At 45.1% G+C, this 12137-nt stretch overlaps 1 pseudogene; it reads right to left on the bottom strand.

Moving 5' to 3' along the window:
• The window catches only part of LOC121568164, a 50388-nt pseudogene that overhangs the window by 19299 nt on the left and 18952 nt on the right, over positions 1 to 12137 (bottom strand).

The raw sequence follows: 12137 nt of genomic DNA, 5'->3' as shown, positions 1-12137 counted from the left end.
CAACAGTTGGAAGAAACACAAAAGTACTGTCAATCTCCCTCGGCCTGGGGCTCCATGCAAGATCTCACCTCGTGGAGTTGCAATGATCATGAGAACGGTGAGGAATCAGCCCAGAACTACACGGGAGGATCTTGTCAATGATCTCAAGGCAGCTAGGACCATAGTCACCAAGAAAACAATTGGTAACACAGTACGCCGTGAAGGACTGAAATCCTGCAGCGCTCGCAAGGTCCCCCTGCTCAAGAAAGCACATATACATCCCCATCTGAAGTTTGCCAATGAACATCTGAATGATTCAGAGGAGAACTGGGTGAAAGTGTTGTAGTCAGATGAGACCAAAATGGAGCTCTTTGGCATCAACTCAACTCGCTGTGTTTGGAGGAGGAGGAGTGCTGCCTATGACCCCAAGAACACCATCCCCACCGTCAAACATGGAGGTGGAAACATTATGCTTTGGGGGTGTTTTTCTGCTAAGGGGACAGGACAACTTCACCGCATCAAAGGGACGATGGACGGGGCCATGTACCGTCAAATCTTGGGTGAGAACCTCCTTCCCTCAGCCAGGGCATTGAAAATGGGTTGTGGGTGGGTATTAAAGCATGACTATGACCCAAAACACACGGCCAAGGCAACAAAGGAGTGGCTCAAGAAGAAGCACATTAAGGTCCTGGAGTGGGCTAGCCAGTCTCCAGACCTTAATCCCATCGAAAATCTGTGGAGGGAGCTGAAGGTTCGAGTTGCCAAACGTCAGCCTTGAAACCTTAATGACTTGGAGAAGATCTGCAAAGAGGAGTGGGACAAAATCCCTACTGAGATGTGTGCAAACCTGGTGGCCAACTACAAGAAACGTCTGACCTCTGTGATTGTCAACAAGGGTTTTGCCACCAAGTACTAAGTAATGTTTTCAGAGGGGTCAAATACTTATTTCCCTCATTAAAATGCTAATCAATTTATAACATTTTTGACATGCATTTTTCTGGATTTTTTTGTTGTTATTCTGTCTCTCACTGTTCAAATAAACCTACCATTAAAATTATAGACTGGTCATTTCTTTGTCAGTGGGCAAATGTACAAAATCAGCAGGGGATCAAATACTTTTTTCCCTCACTGTTCCTCAGTGGTTTGAATGGCACCAAAAAAATCATTAAGGATCATGGTGAAAGAGGCCACAACAAGCAAAGGATCATAGTCAATGTTGTCGTTTTCATCCTGCTTGAGAGAGTCAACCGGGAGCCTCCTCGTAGCCTGCCTGTGTCAGCACGTGGTCCTGTGTGACGACAAATGTAGTAGTCAGAATGGATCCCCATTTAATTAAAGCTGCAATATGTAACTTTTTGGGTGATCCGACCAAATTCACATAGAAATGTGAGTTATTGATCTGTCATTCTCATTGAAAGCAAGTCTAAGAAGCGGCAGATCTGTTCTATCTGCGTTATTTCTAAGTTTCCCGAACTGAAGCTTTGTTTTTGCATCTTTTACTTTCAGTTTTGTACACCAGCTTCAAACAGCTGAAAATACAATATTTTGGGTTTTGGAAAACGTATTTCACAGCGGTTTAGACGGTAGAATGATTCTCTACACTATACTTGCTAGTTTTGTCACAAACTGAAATTAGGCTAACTATTAGAATTTTTGCAATTAGGAAATGGAGGAGCGATTTCTGCCTAGTGCAGATTTAATTAAATATCTCGATTTGTGGTGAACTTTAAAATAATTCACTGTGGGGATCGAATTTGATCATAATAAACTAATTTTAAAGCCCAAAACGACCGTAAAAATTAAAGATGTTGGCCGTTCTGGCGATCGTAACTTACATAGGGTTTCTAGGGCAGACCAGGGCTTTTGGTACTGCTAGGTTGCTACGCAGTAGCCGACAAGCAGTGCTTGTGACTTCACGCTGCAGCCCGGACACTGGAGACGAGGAGACGAGGTGGAGGACTGGCTAGGTCTAGGAGAGGAGACGAGGAGGAGGGCTGGCTAGGTCTAGGAGAGGAGACGAGGTGGAGGACTGGCTAGGGTTGGAGAGGAGACGAGACGAGGAGGAGGGCTGTCTAGGTCTAGGAGAGGAGACGAGGAGGAGGGCTGGCTAGGTCTAGGAGAGGAGACGAGGAGGAGGGCTGGCTAGGTCTAGGAGAGGAGACGAGGAGGAGGGCTGGCTAGGTCTAGGAGAGGAGACGAGGAGGAGGGCTGGCTAGGTCTAGGAGAGGAGACGAGGAGGAGGGCTGGCTAGGTCTAGGAGAGGAGACGAGGAGGAGGGCTGGCTAGGTCTAGGAGAGGAGACGAGGAGGAGGGCTGGCTATGTCTAGGAGAGGAGAGGAGGAGGAGGGCTGGCTAGGTCTAGGAGAGGAGACGAGGAGGAGGGCTGGCTAGGTCTAGGAGAGGAGACGAGGAGGAGGGCTGGCTAGGTCTAGGAGAGGAGACTGTGCTATACTACTCTATGGAGAGGCAGGCAGACAAATGACAGTCACCTAGCTATTCATCAAGGCTCGTCTCCTCTGCCAGACAGCTCAACTTGACCTCTAACTGATCTGACCAAACTAATGACAGCTAATGTAATCTTGCAAGAACTATGTGGTCCTCTGTAGCTCAATTGGTAGAGCATGGTGCTTGTAACGCCAGGGTAGTGGGTTCAATCCCCGGGACCACCCATACGTAAAAATGTATGCACACATGACTGTAAGTCGCTTTGGATAAAAGCGTCTGCTAAATGGCATATTATGCACAAGCGATTGGTGAACACCAAAGTCTACACAGAGTATGACTGGAAGGATGCCGTTGGTGTGTGTAACTTGGCCTTCATGACTAATTTAAGGGCATTATCTGACGGGTAGGTGGTGTATGCACAGGGTCTGCTGAAGCGCTACAGTAAATGTCAATCTGCACACTCGGCTGGCACCCAGGTGCACAAACATGACAGGAACGACCGAGTGCACTCCCACAAAGGGCAAACCACCACACACAGACATTGTAGAGTAAAATGGCTCCTTTTGAATTTACCGGTTGTGTACTTCATTTTGACAAATATGAATGAAATAGATGAGAAGGAAACAAACTGAAGGTGGCAAATGTGGGAATCAAACCCCCGCCCCTAGTGGCAATGTGTAGTCCACAATCACTGGATCTCCAGCAGGCCAGTGCTAGCATGGCCCCTCATTCTACAAGGCACGCCATAAGGTTCCACAGCAGCCCTCAGAACCTGTCTGTCTAGGTAACAACATGGAATGAGGAGGATTGCAGTATTTACCCAGTCTCAGAGTAAGCAACAGGCACAACTAACAGTAAATAATTCATGGTGACTTCTGGGTATGGTGTGTGTGTGTGTGTGTGTGTGTGTGTGTGTGTGTGCATCGCTCAGCTTCTGGCCACAAATAACTTGGTAGAGTGGGCCGGATCTCTGCTTTGAGTGCTCTGGAGGGACGAGTGCCACTCTTAGGCACTGAACTGTACAGTCGTGGTCAAAAGTTTTGAGAATGACACAAGTATTGGTCTTCACAAAGTTTGCTGCTTCAGTGTTATGAGATATTTTTGTCAGATGTTACTATGGTACACTGAAGTATAATTACAAGCATTCCATAAGTGTCAAAGGCTTTTATTGACAATTACATTAAGTTTATGCAAAGAGTCAATATTTGCAGTGTTGACCCTTCTTTTTCAAGACCTCTGCATTCCGCCCTGGCATGCTGTCAATTAACTTCTGGGCCACATCCTAACTGATGGCAGCCCATTCTTGCATAATCAATGCTTGGAGTTTGTCAGAATTGTGGGTTTTTATTTATGTTCTCAATGGGATTAAGGTCTGGGGAGTTTCCTGGCCATGGACCCAAAATGTCGATGTTTTGTTCCCCGAGCCACTTAGTTATCACTTTTGCCTTATGGCAAGGTGCTCTATCATGCTGGAAAAGGCATTGGTCGTCACCAAACTGTTCTTGGATGGTTGGGAGAAGTTGCTCTCGGAGGATGTGTTGGTACCATTCTTTATTCATGGCTGTGTTCTTAGGCAAAATTGTGAGTGAGCCCACTCCCTTGGCTGAGAAGCAACCCCACACATGAATGGTCTCAGGATGCTTTACTGTTGGCATGACACAGGACTGATGGTAGCGCTCACCTTGTCTTCTCCGGACAAGGTGTTTTCCGGATGCCCCAAACAATCGGAAAGGGGATTCATCAGAGAAAATGACTTTATACCAGTCCTCAGCAGTCCAATCCCTGTACCTTTTGCAGAATATCAGTCTGTCCCTGATGTTTTTCCTGGAGAGAAGTGGCTTCTTTGCTGCCCTTCTTGACACCAGGCCATCCTCCAAAAGCCTTCGCCTCAGTGTGCGTGCAGATGCACTCACACCTGCCTGCTGCCATTCCTGAGCAAGCTCTGCACTGGTGGTGCCCTGATCCCGCAGCTGAATCAACTTTAGGAGACGGTCCTGGTGCTTGCTGGACTTTCTTGCGCGCCCTGACGCCTTCTTCACAACAATTGAATCTCTCTCCTTGAAGTTGTTAATGATCCGATAAATGGTTGATTTATGTGCAATCTTACTAGCAGCAATATCCTTGCCTGTGAAGCCCTTTTTGTGCAAAGCAATGATGATGGCACGTGTTTCCTTGCAGGTAACCATGGTTAACAGAGGAATAACAATGATTTCAAGCACCACCTTCCTTTTAAAGCTTCCAGTCTGTTATTCTAACTCAATCAGCATGACAGAGTGATCTCCAGCCTTGTCCTCGTCAACACTCTCACCTGTGTTAACGAGAGAATCACTGACATAATGGCAGCTGGTCCTTTTGTGGCAGGGCTGAAATGCAGTGGAAATGTTTTTTTGGGGGATTAAGTTCATTTTCATGGCAAAGAGGGACTTTGCAATTAATTGCAATTCATCTGATCACTCTTAATGACATTCTGGAGTATATGCAAATTACCATCATCAAAACTGAAGCAGCAGACTTTGTGAAAATTAGTATTTGCGCAAAACTTTTGACCACGACTGTACACCTCTCTCTTTCGCACGTCTTCCATCCCTCCCTCCATGCCCCCACAATCTCTATCTTTCACCTCTTTCCTCTCCTCCTCCTCCTATCCACTTTCTCTTTATGTCCTTCCCCTCATCCCTGGTATCGGTGGGCTGTGTTGCCACACGTCACTGTTCTTGTAGTGCCTGGTAAATTATGGAAGGGGTCTTGGGCGACAGTAGCATTACTGAAACATGCAGACCTGCCTGCTGCTTCGGTGCTTGGTGGCTGAGAGAACGGGAGATGTGTTGCAATCTTGAATTATTCCGTTTACATATGACAGCGACCATCACGCCAAGGGCGGTGCCAACCAAGTGGCTCCCGCACCACCTGCCATCCCAACCCCTCCCCTGGTGTCCACACCTCGAGAGTGAAGCTTGGGCTTTCAAAGTTAAGCATTGAAGATCGTCTTGGTATCTTCTTGGTGTCAATCTCTCCAGAAGGGTAAGCTGTTAGTGAGCATAGACAGGTGTCTTAAAAGGGAGCTCCACTGCAAAACACATCATCATGATGATGTGGTCGGTGACACTTTGCTTCTTGAAAGTCCAATATCTTCAAAACTTGACTGCTGACATGCAAAACATGTTGGGACTATATCAATAGTGGACTAATGAAAGAAATGCAGAAAGATAGTTTGAGTGGAAATCCCCTTTAAAGCTTTGCCTCCTCAAAGCTGTAGCGTAGTGAAACATTTAGCCTACAGCAGCAGCAGCGCACCTCAAGTTTCCACTGTAAAAGGCCATATAAAACATAATCTCAGCTGGAACAGTAAAGATGGATATGTGCCCGTCTGAGCAAGGTGACCCATAAACACAGAGATAGAGGAGAGACACAGACACCCTGTAGAGATGACAGCACACCTTACGCTGAGTAATAATCTCGGAGTGTGGCTGGGAGATAGCAGGGCGGACGTGTGTTTGAGTGTGCCCCCAGCCCCATCCTCAGCTCCCAGCCTCCTTCAGGCGCCAGCGCGGATGTGTCTTCACACATACAGCTATGTGACATCACCCCTAATGGCCCTTATCTCAATCTGCTTTAAAAGCATCTTGCGTTTCCCTTTGATCTTTTCACCTCTTCAAACCCCAATTTTTAATAAACCCACCTCTCCACCTTCTCTTCCCAACCCTTCAACCCCCCAGTGTGTTTTGGCCCTTTCCTCTTGCGGTGCGGCCAGACTGCGAGGCGCGGGCAGAGGGGTACTGTTGTTTTAATGGGCATTAACTGGGGGGCTGTTGAGGCTCAAGTGCTACAAAACCACAGCTCCAGGAGGGCTCTGGGACATGTCTGAGTGTGTAATGTCTGCATGAGTGTGTGTGCATGGCCACACACACACACACATGCACGCCTGTGTGCATGCATGCGTGAGAGAGAGTACCTTTAACTGTGTGTTCTTGAGTTGTACTGTATGTTCTGTGTGCGTATGCACATTCACAGTGTGTCTACCAGGAGTGTGTGCATCTGTCAGAGGGCGACAGACAGAACCGAGAGGGAAGGACGACGCCTCTGCGGCCTTGCTGTGTGATCTTAGTACTGTGTGACTGTGTGAATGTGGCTTCTGTCTTTCATACTGCTGCCTCTCTGATAGGCATCACCCAGACACACTGAAGAGAGGGGGCGCCTTGAGACGACCCATCCTCTGTCTCACACACACACACACCACACACACACAGGACTCACCGGCTCCAGAGGGCCTCAACAGACTCTACAATTAATACCCCTCATCTCTTCATCATCTTTAAGAGCAGTCTGTCTGCACATTAAATATTAATGCACAGAGGGCATAGAGCTCCTGCACTAGTCATCAATAATACACAATACCCACCCAGAGTTGTTACATGGCTGTCTCTGCCTGCCTGGCGTCATGACTGGGGGGAGAGACCAAACTGGATCCTAATAGGAGACTTTGAACGTTCATATTCTGATAGCATTGATATAGCCTCAACTGGATAGTCAACTAGAGGGAAAACCTTGAGCTTTGACAACATTAAAGGGTCAAATACAAACCATAGGCCTATTGTATATAAGCATAAATAATGTGTGCATTGTAAGACACTAAACATGCACACTAGCGGACACACAAAAAAGGTATGCAGCGCTACGCAAAAAAGCAAACAAACCTTCACATGTAACACTCACGTACAAATAGAATTATTGTAAAATTGACTGTGTCCATAAAATGTATATAGTATGTATAAGCTGGAAGTAGAGGCCTAAGCATTGTTGATCACTAGTTTACTCCAATTAGGGAAGGGGTGGTGGGGTTGGAAAGTAATAAAGGGAAATATATTTTTAAAAAGGAAATGTATATGTATGTGTATATATGTATGTATATATATATACAGTGAGGGAAAAAAATATTTGATCCCCTGCTGATTTTGTACGTTTGCCCACTGACAAAGACATGAGCAGTCTATATTTTTAATGGTAGGTTTATTTGAACAGTGAGAGACAGAATAACAACAAACAAATCCAGAAAAATGCATGTCAAAAATGTTATAAATTGATTTGCATTTTAATGAGGGAAATAAGTATTTGACCCCTCTGCAAAACATGATTTAGTACTTGGTGGCAAAACCCTTGTTGGCAATCACAGAGGTCAGACGTTTGTTGTAGTTGGCCACCAGGTTTGCACACATCTCAGGAGGGATTTTGTCCCACTCCTCTTTGCAGATCTTCTCCAAGTCATTAAGGTTTCGAGGCTGACGTTTGGCAACTCGAACCTTCAGCTCCCTCCACAGATGTTCTATGGGATTAAGGTCTGGAGACTGGCTAGGCCACTCAAGGACCTTAATGTGCTTCTTCTTGAGCCACTACTTTGTTGCCTTGGCTGTGTGTTTTGGGTCATGCTGGAATACCCATCCACGACCCATTTTCAATGCCCTGGCTGAGGGAAGGAGGTTCTCACCCAAGATTTGACGGTACATAGCCCTGTCCATCGTCCCTTTGATGCGGTGAAGTTGTCCTGTCCCCTTAGCAGAAAAACACCCCCAAAGCATAATGTTTCCACCTCCATGTTTGACGGTGGGGATGGTGTTCTTGGGGTCATAGGCAGCATTCCTCCTCCTCCAAACACAGCGAGTTGAGTTGATGGCAAAGAGCTCCATTTTGGTCTCATCTGACCACAACACTTTCACCCAGTTCTCCTCTGAATCATTCAGATGTTCATTGGCAAACTTCAGACGGGCCTGTATATACTTGCTTTCTTGAGCAGGGGGACCTTGCGGGCGCTGCAGGATTTCAGTCCTTCACGGCGTAGTGTATTATCAATTGTTTTCTTGGTGACTATGGTCCTAGCTGCCTTGAGATCATTGACAAGATCCTCCCGTTTAGTTCTGGGCTGATTCCTCACCATTCTCATGATCATTGCAACTCCACGAGGTGAGATCTTGCATGGAGTCCCAGGCCGAGGGAGATTGACAGTTATTTTGTGTTTCTTCCATTTGCGAATAATCGCATCAACTGTTGTCACCTTACCAAGTTGCTTGGCGGTGGTCTTGTAGCCCATTCAAGCCTTGTGTAGGTCTACAATCTTGTCCCTGACATCCTTGGAGACCTCTTTGGTCTTGGCCATGGTGGAGTTTGGAATCTGATTGATTGATTGTTTCTGTGGACAGGTGTCTTTTATACAGGTAACAAGGTGAGATTAGGAGCACTCCCTTTATGAGTGTGCTCCTAATCTCAGCTCGTTACATGTATAAAAGACACCTGGGAGCCAGAAATCTTTCTGATTGAGAGGGGGTCAAATACTTATTTCCCTCATTAAAATGCAAATCAATTAATAACATTTTTGACATGCGTTTTTCTGGATTTTTTTGTTGTTATTCTATCTCTCACTGTTCAAATAAACCTACCATTAAAATTATAGACTGATCATGTCTTTGTCAGTGGGCAAACGTACAAAATCAGCAGGGGATCAAATACTTTTTTCCCTCACTGTATATATATATATATATATATATGCGAGAAGAAAAGAAAACATATGGGGATTGGATGTGATGCAGACAATTACATTGATGGAAGTTACAATCTATCTGCAATATTAAAGCTGATCTACCCCCTAAAAAAAATTTAACAAATAAAACACAAAATAAAAACACACGTACACTACCGTTCAAAAGTTTGGGGTCACTTAGAAATGTCCTTGTTTTACATGAAAACATACATGAAATGAGTTTGAATAGGAAATATAGCAAAATGCATAGGAAATGTAGTCATTGACAAGGTTAGAAATAATTATTTTTAATTGAAATAGTAATTGTGTCCTTTAAACTTTGCTTTCGTCAAAGAATCCTCCATTTGCAGCAATTACAGCCTTGCAGACCTTTGGCATTCTAGTTGTCAATTTGTTGAGGTAATCTGAAGAGATTTCACCCCATGCTTCCTGAAGCACCTCCCACAAATTGGATTGGCTTGATGGGCACTTCTTACGTACCATACGGTCAAGCTGCTCCCACAACAGCTCAATAGGGTTGAGATCAGGTGACTGTGCTGGCCACTACATTATAGACAGAATACCAGCTGACCGCTTCTTCCCTAAATAGTTATTGCACAGTTTGGAGCTGTGCTTTGGGTCATTGTCCTGTTGTAGGAGGAAATTGGCTCCAATCAAGCGCCGTCCACAGGGTATGGCATGGCGTTGCAAAATGGAGTGATAGCCTTCCTTCTTCAAGATCCCTTTTACCCTGTACAAATCTCCCACTTTACCACCACCAAAGCACCCCCAGACCATCACATTGCCTCCACCATGCTTGACAGATAGCATCAAGGACTCCTCCAGCATCTTTTCATTTGGTCTGCGTCTCACAAATGTTCTTCTTTGTGATCCGAACACCTCAAACTTAAATTAATCTGTCCATAACACTTTTTTCCAATCTTCCTCTTTCCAGTCTCTGTGTTCTTTTGCCCATCTTAATATTTTATTTTTATTGGTCTGAGATATTGGCTTTTTCTTTGCAACTCTGCCTAGAAGGTCAGCATCCCGGAGTCGCCTCTTCTCTGTTGACGTTGAGACTGGTGTTTTGCGGGCACTATTTAATGAAGCTGCCAGTTGAGGACCTGTGAGACGTCTGTTTCTCAAACTAGACACTCTAATGTATTTGTCCTCTTGCTCAGTTGTGCACTTGGGCCTCCCACTCCTCTTTCTATTCTGGTTAGAGCCAGTTTGCGCTGTTCTGTGAAGGGAGTAGTACACAGCGTTTTACGAGATCTTCAGTTTCTTGGCAATTTCTCGCATAGAATAGCCTTCATTTCTCAGAACAAGAATAGACTGACAAGTTTCAGAAGAAAGTTATTTGTTTCTGGACATTTTGAGCCTGTAATCGAACCCACAATTGCTGATGCTCCAGATACTCAACTAGTCTCAAGGCCAGTTTTATTGCTTCTTTAATCAGCACAACAGTTTTCAGCTGTGCTAACATAAAAGGGTTTTTTAATGATCAATTAGCCTTTTAAAATGATAAACCTGGATTAGCAAACACAACGTGCCATTGGAACACAGGACTGATGGTTGCTGATAATGGGCCTCTGTACGCCTACATAGATATTCCATTAAAAATCAGTCGTTTCCAGCTACAATAGCCATTTCCACATTAACAATGTCTACACTGTATTTCTGATCAATTTGATGTTATTTTAAATGGACAAATAAAATGATTTTCTTTTGAAAACAAGGATATTTCTAAGTGACCCTAAACTTTTGAACGGTAGTGTACATGTGCACATGCGAGCACCAACACACACACCAACAGTGACATGAGAGGCGGCAGGTAGCTTAGTGGTTAAGAGCGTTGAGCCTAGTAACCGAACGGTTGCTGGTTCTAATCCCCGAGCTGACTAGATGAAAAATCTGTCGATGTGCTCTTGAGCAAGGCACTTAACCCTAATTGCTCCTGTAAATCGCTCTGCATAAGAGCGTCTGCTAAATTACTAATAATAATAATGAGAGAGCCAGCTGGTCCCTAAGTGGACTGGTGATGTGACACAGAGCCTGAATGGAAATCTATTATTCATGGAGGGAAGCATAACAAACAAAGGAGGACAAAGTATTTATCAATGGGCCCTTAGAAGTGTCTGGTTAACTGAAAGGGGATACAAGGTAATTGTTAGCCTACCGCTGTTTAAGAGATACCTATTAGGCCTACATTACAGCTGCTATGGACTCCTAGGACCTCTTCCTTTGGCATTCTTTTGAAATCAAACAAAATGTCTCTACTCTACTTATTATCTCAACCTCATTCTCATACCAGTTGCGCCAAACTTGCTTACACACAGCAAGGATATCATGAGTACATTAAAGAACTCGACCTCAATATGTGGTCTCTAGCCCCTCCTGGTGGTAAACGCTAGGAACTGAAGACGATTTAAACAACATAAAGAGTGGTGAGTGAAAATTAGGAACACATCAGCTCAGTGGTTCTCAATGGTCGTGTTCAGTATGGCACTTTGAAGCTAAACGTTTTGCAACAGAAAACGAAAATCTATTGGACATTTTTCAAAACATCCGTCCCCATTGAGGAGGGTAAGGACGTCCTTCTGTCAGGACAAAATTCATGAAGGACAAGACCCAGTTAGCAAAAAAATAAGACTACAACAGTCAAATGTTATTCGTTTTTTTTTGCTTGGCTACAAGGTCCAGTTCCTTTCTGAGCATCGTTAACCATCAGTTTCTGGATACCATGATAAAATCATTACCCATAACATCAGTGGTGAGGCTGAAATTAAGGTAGAGGTTTCTACTGAACTGTGACTTGCTGATGACGTGGCTGGCCTGAGAACGCCTGCCACACCCGCACACATGACCACACCCCTTAGGACGGGCAGCACTCAACGTAATATAATAATACGCTACATTTGCGTAACATGTACTTTTTTTCACCATATAAAAGGTGTATACACAGCATTCACTCTCCAGTACATCCTCCCCTGCTACACACCACGGCAGGGTTGAGGCACCAGAAGCTGAGTGTGTGTACGAGGGTCATGGTCTTGGCACTGTGGCGTCGGCGTCGGCGGTTGGGCCTCGCGAAGAAGCCCTATGCATCTGGAATGTCTGGAGCCGTGGTCCAAGTGTAGGTCTGCTGCAGCGCCACGCGGTAGTCCTCTGCAAACCTGACCACGGGAACATGACCAGGACAGAA

This window comes from Coregonus clupeaformis, chromosome 6, assembly GCF_020615455.1.
Source record: "Coregonus clupeaformis isolate EN_2021a chromosome 6, ASM2061545v1, whole genome shotgun sequence".
Classification (NCBI taxonomy): domain Eukaryota; kingdom Metazoa; phylum Chordata; class Actinopteri; order Salmoniformes; family Salmonidae; genus Coregonus; species Coregonus clupeaformis.
The sequence above is the reverse complement of the archived record's forward strand: the minus strand, read 5'-3'. Positions and strand labels throughout refer to the sequence as shown.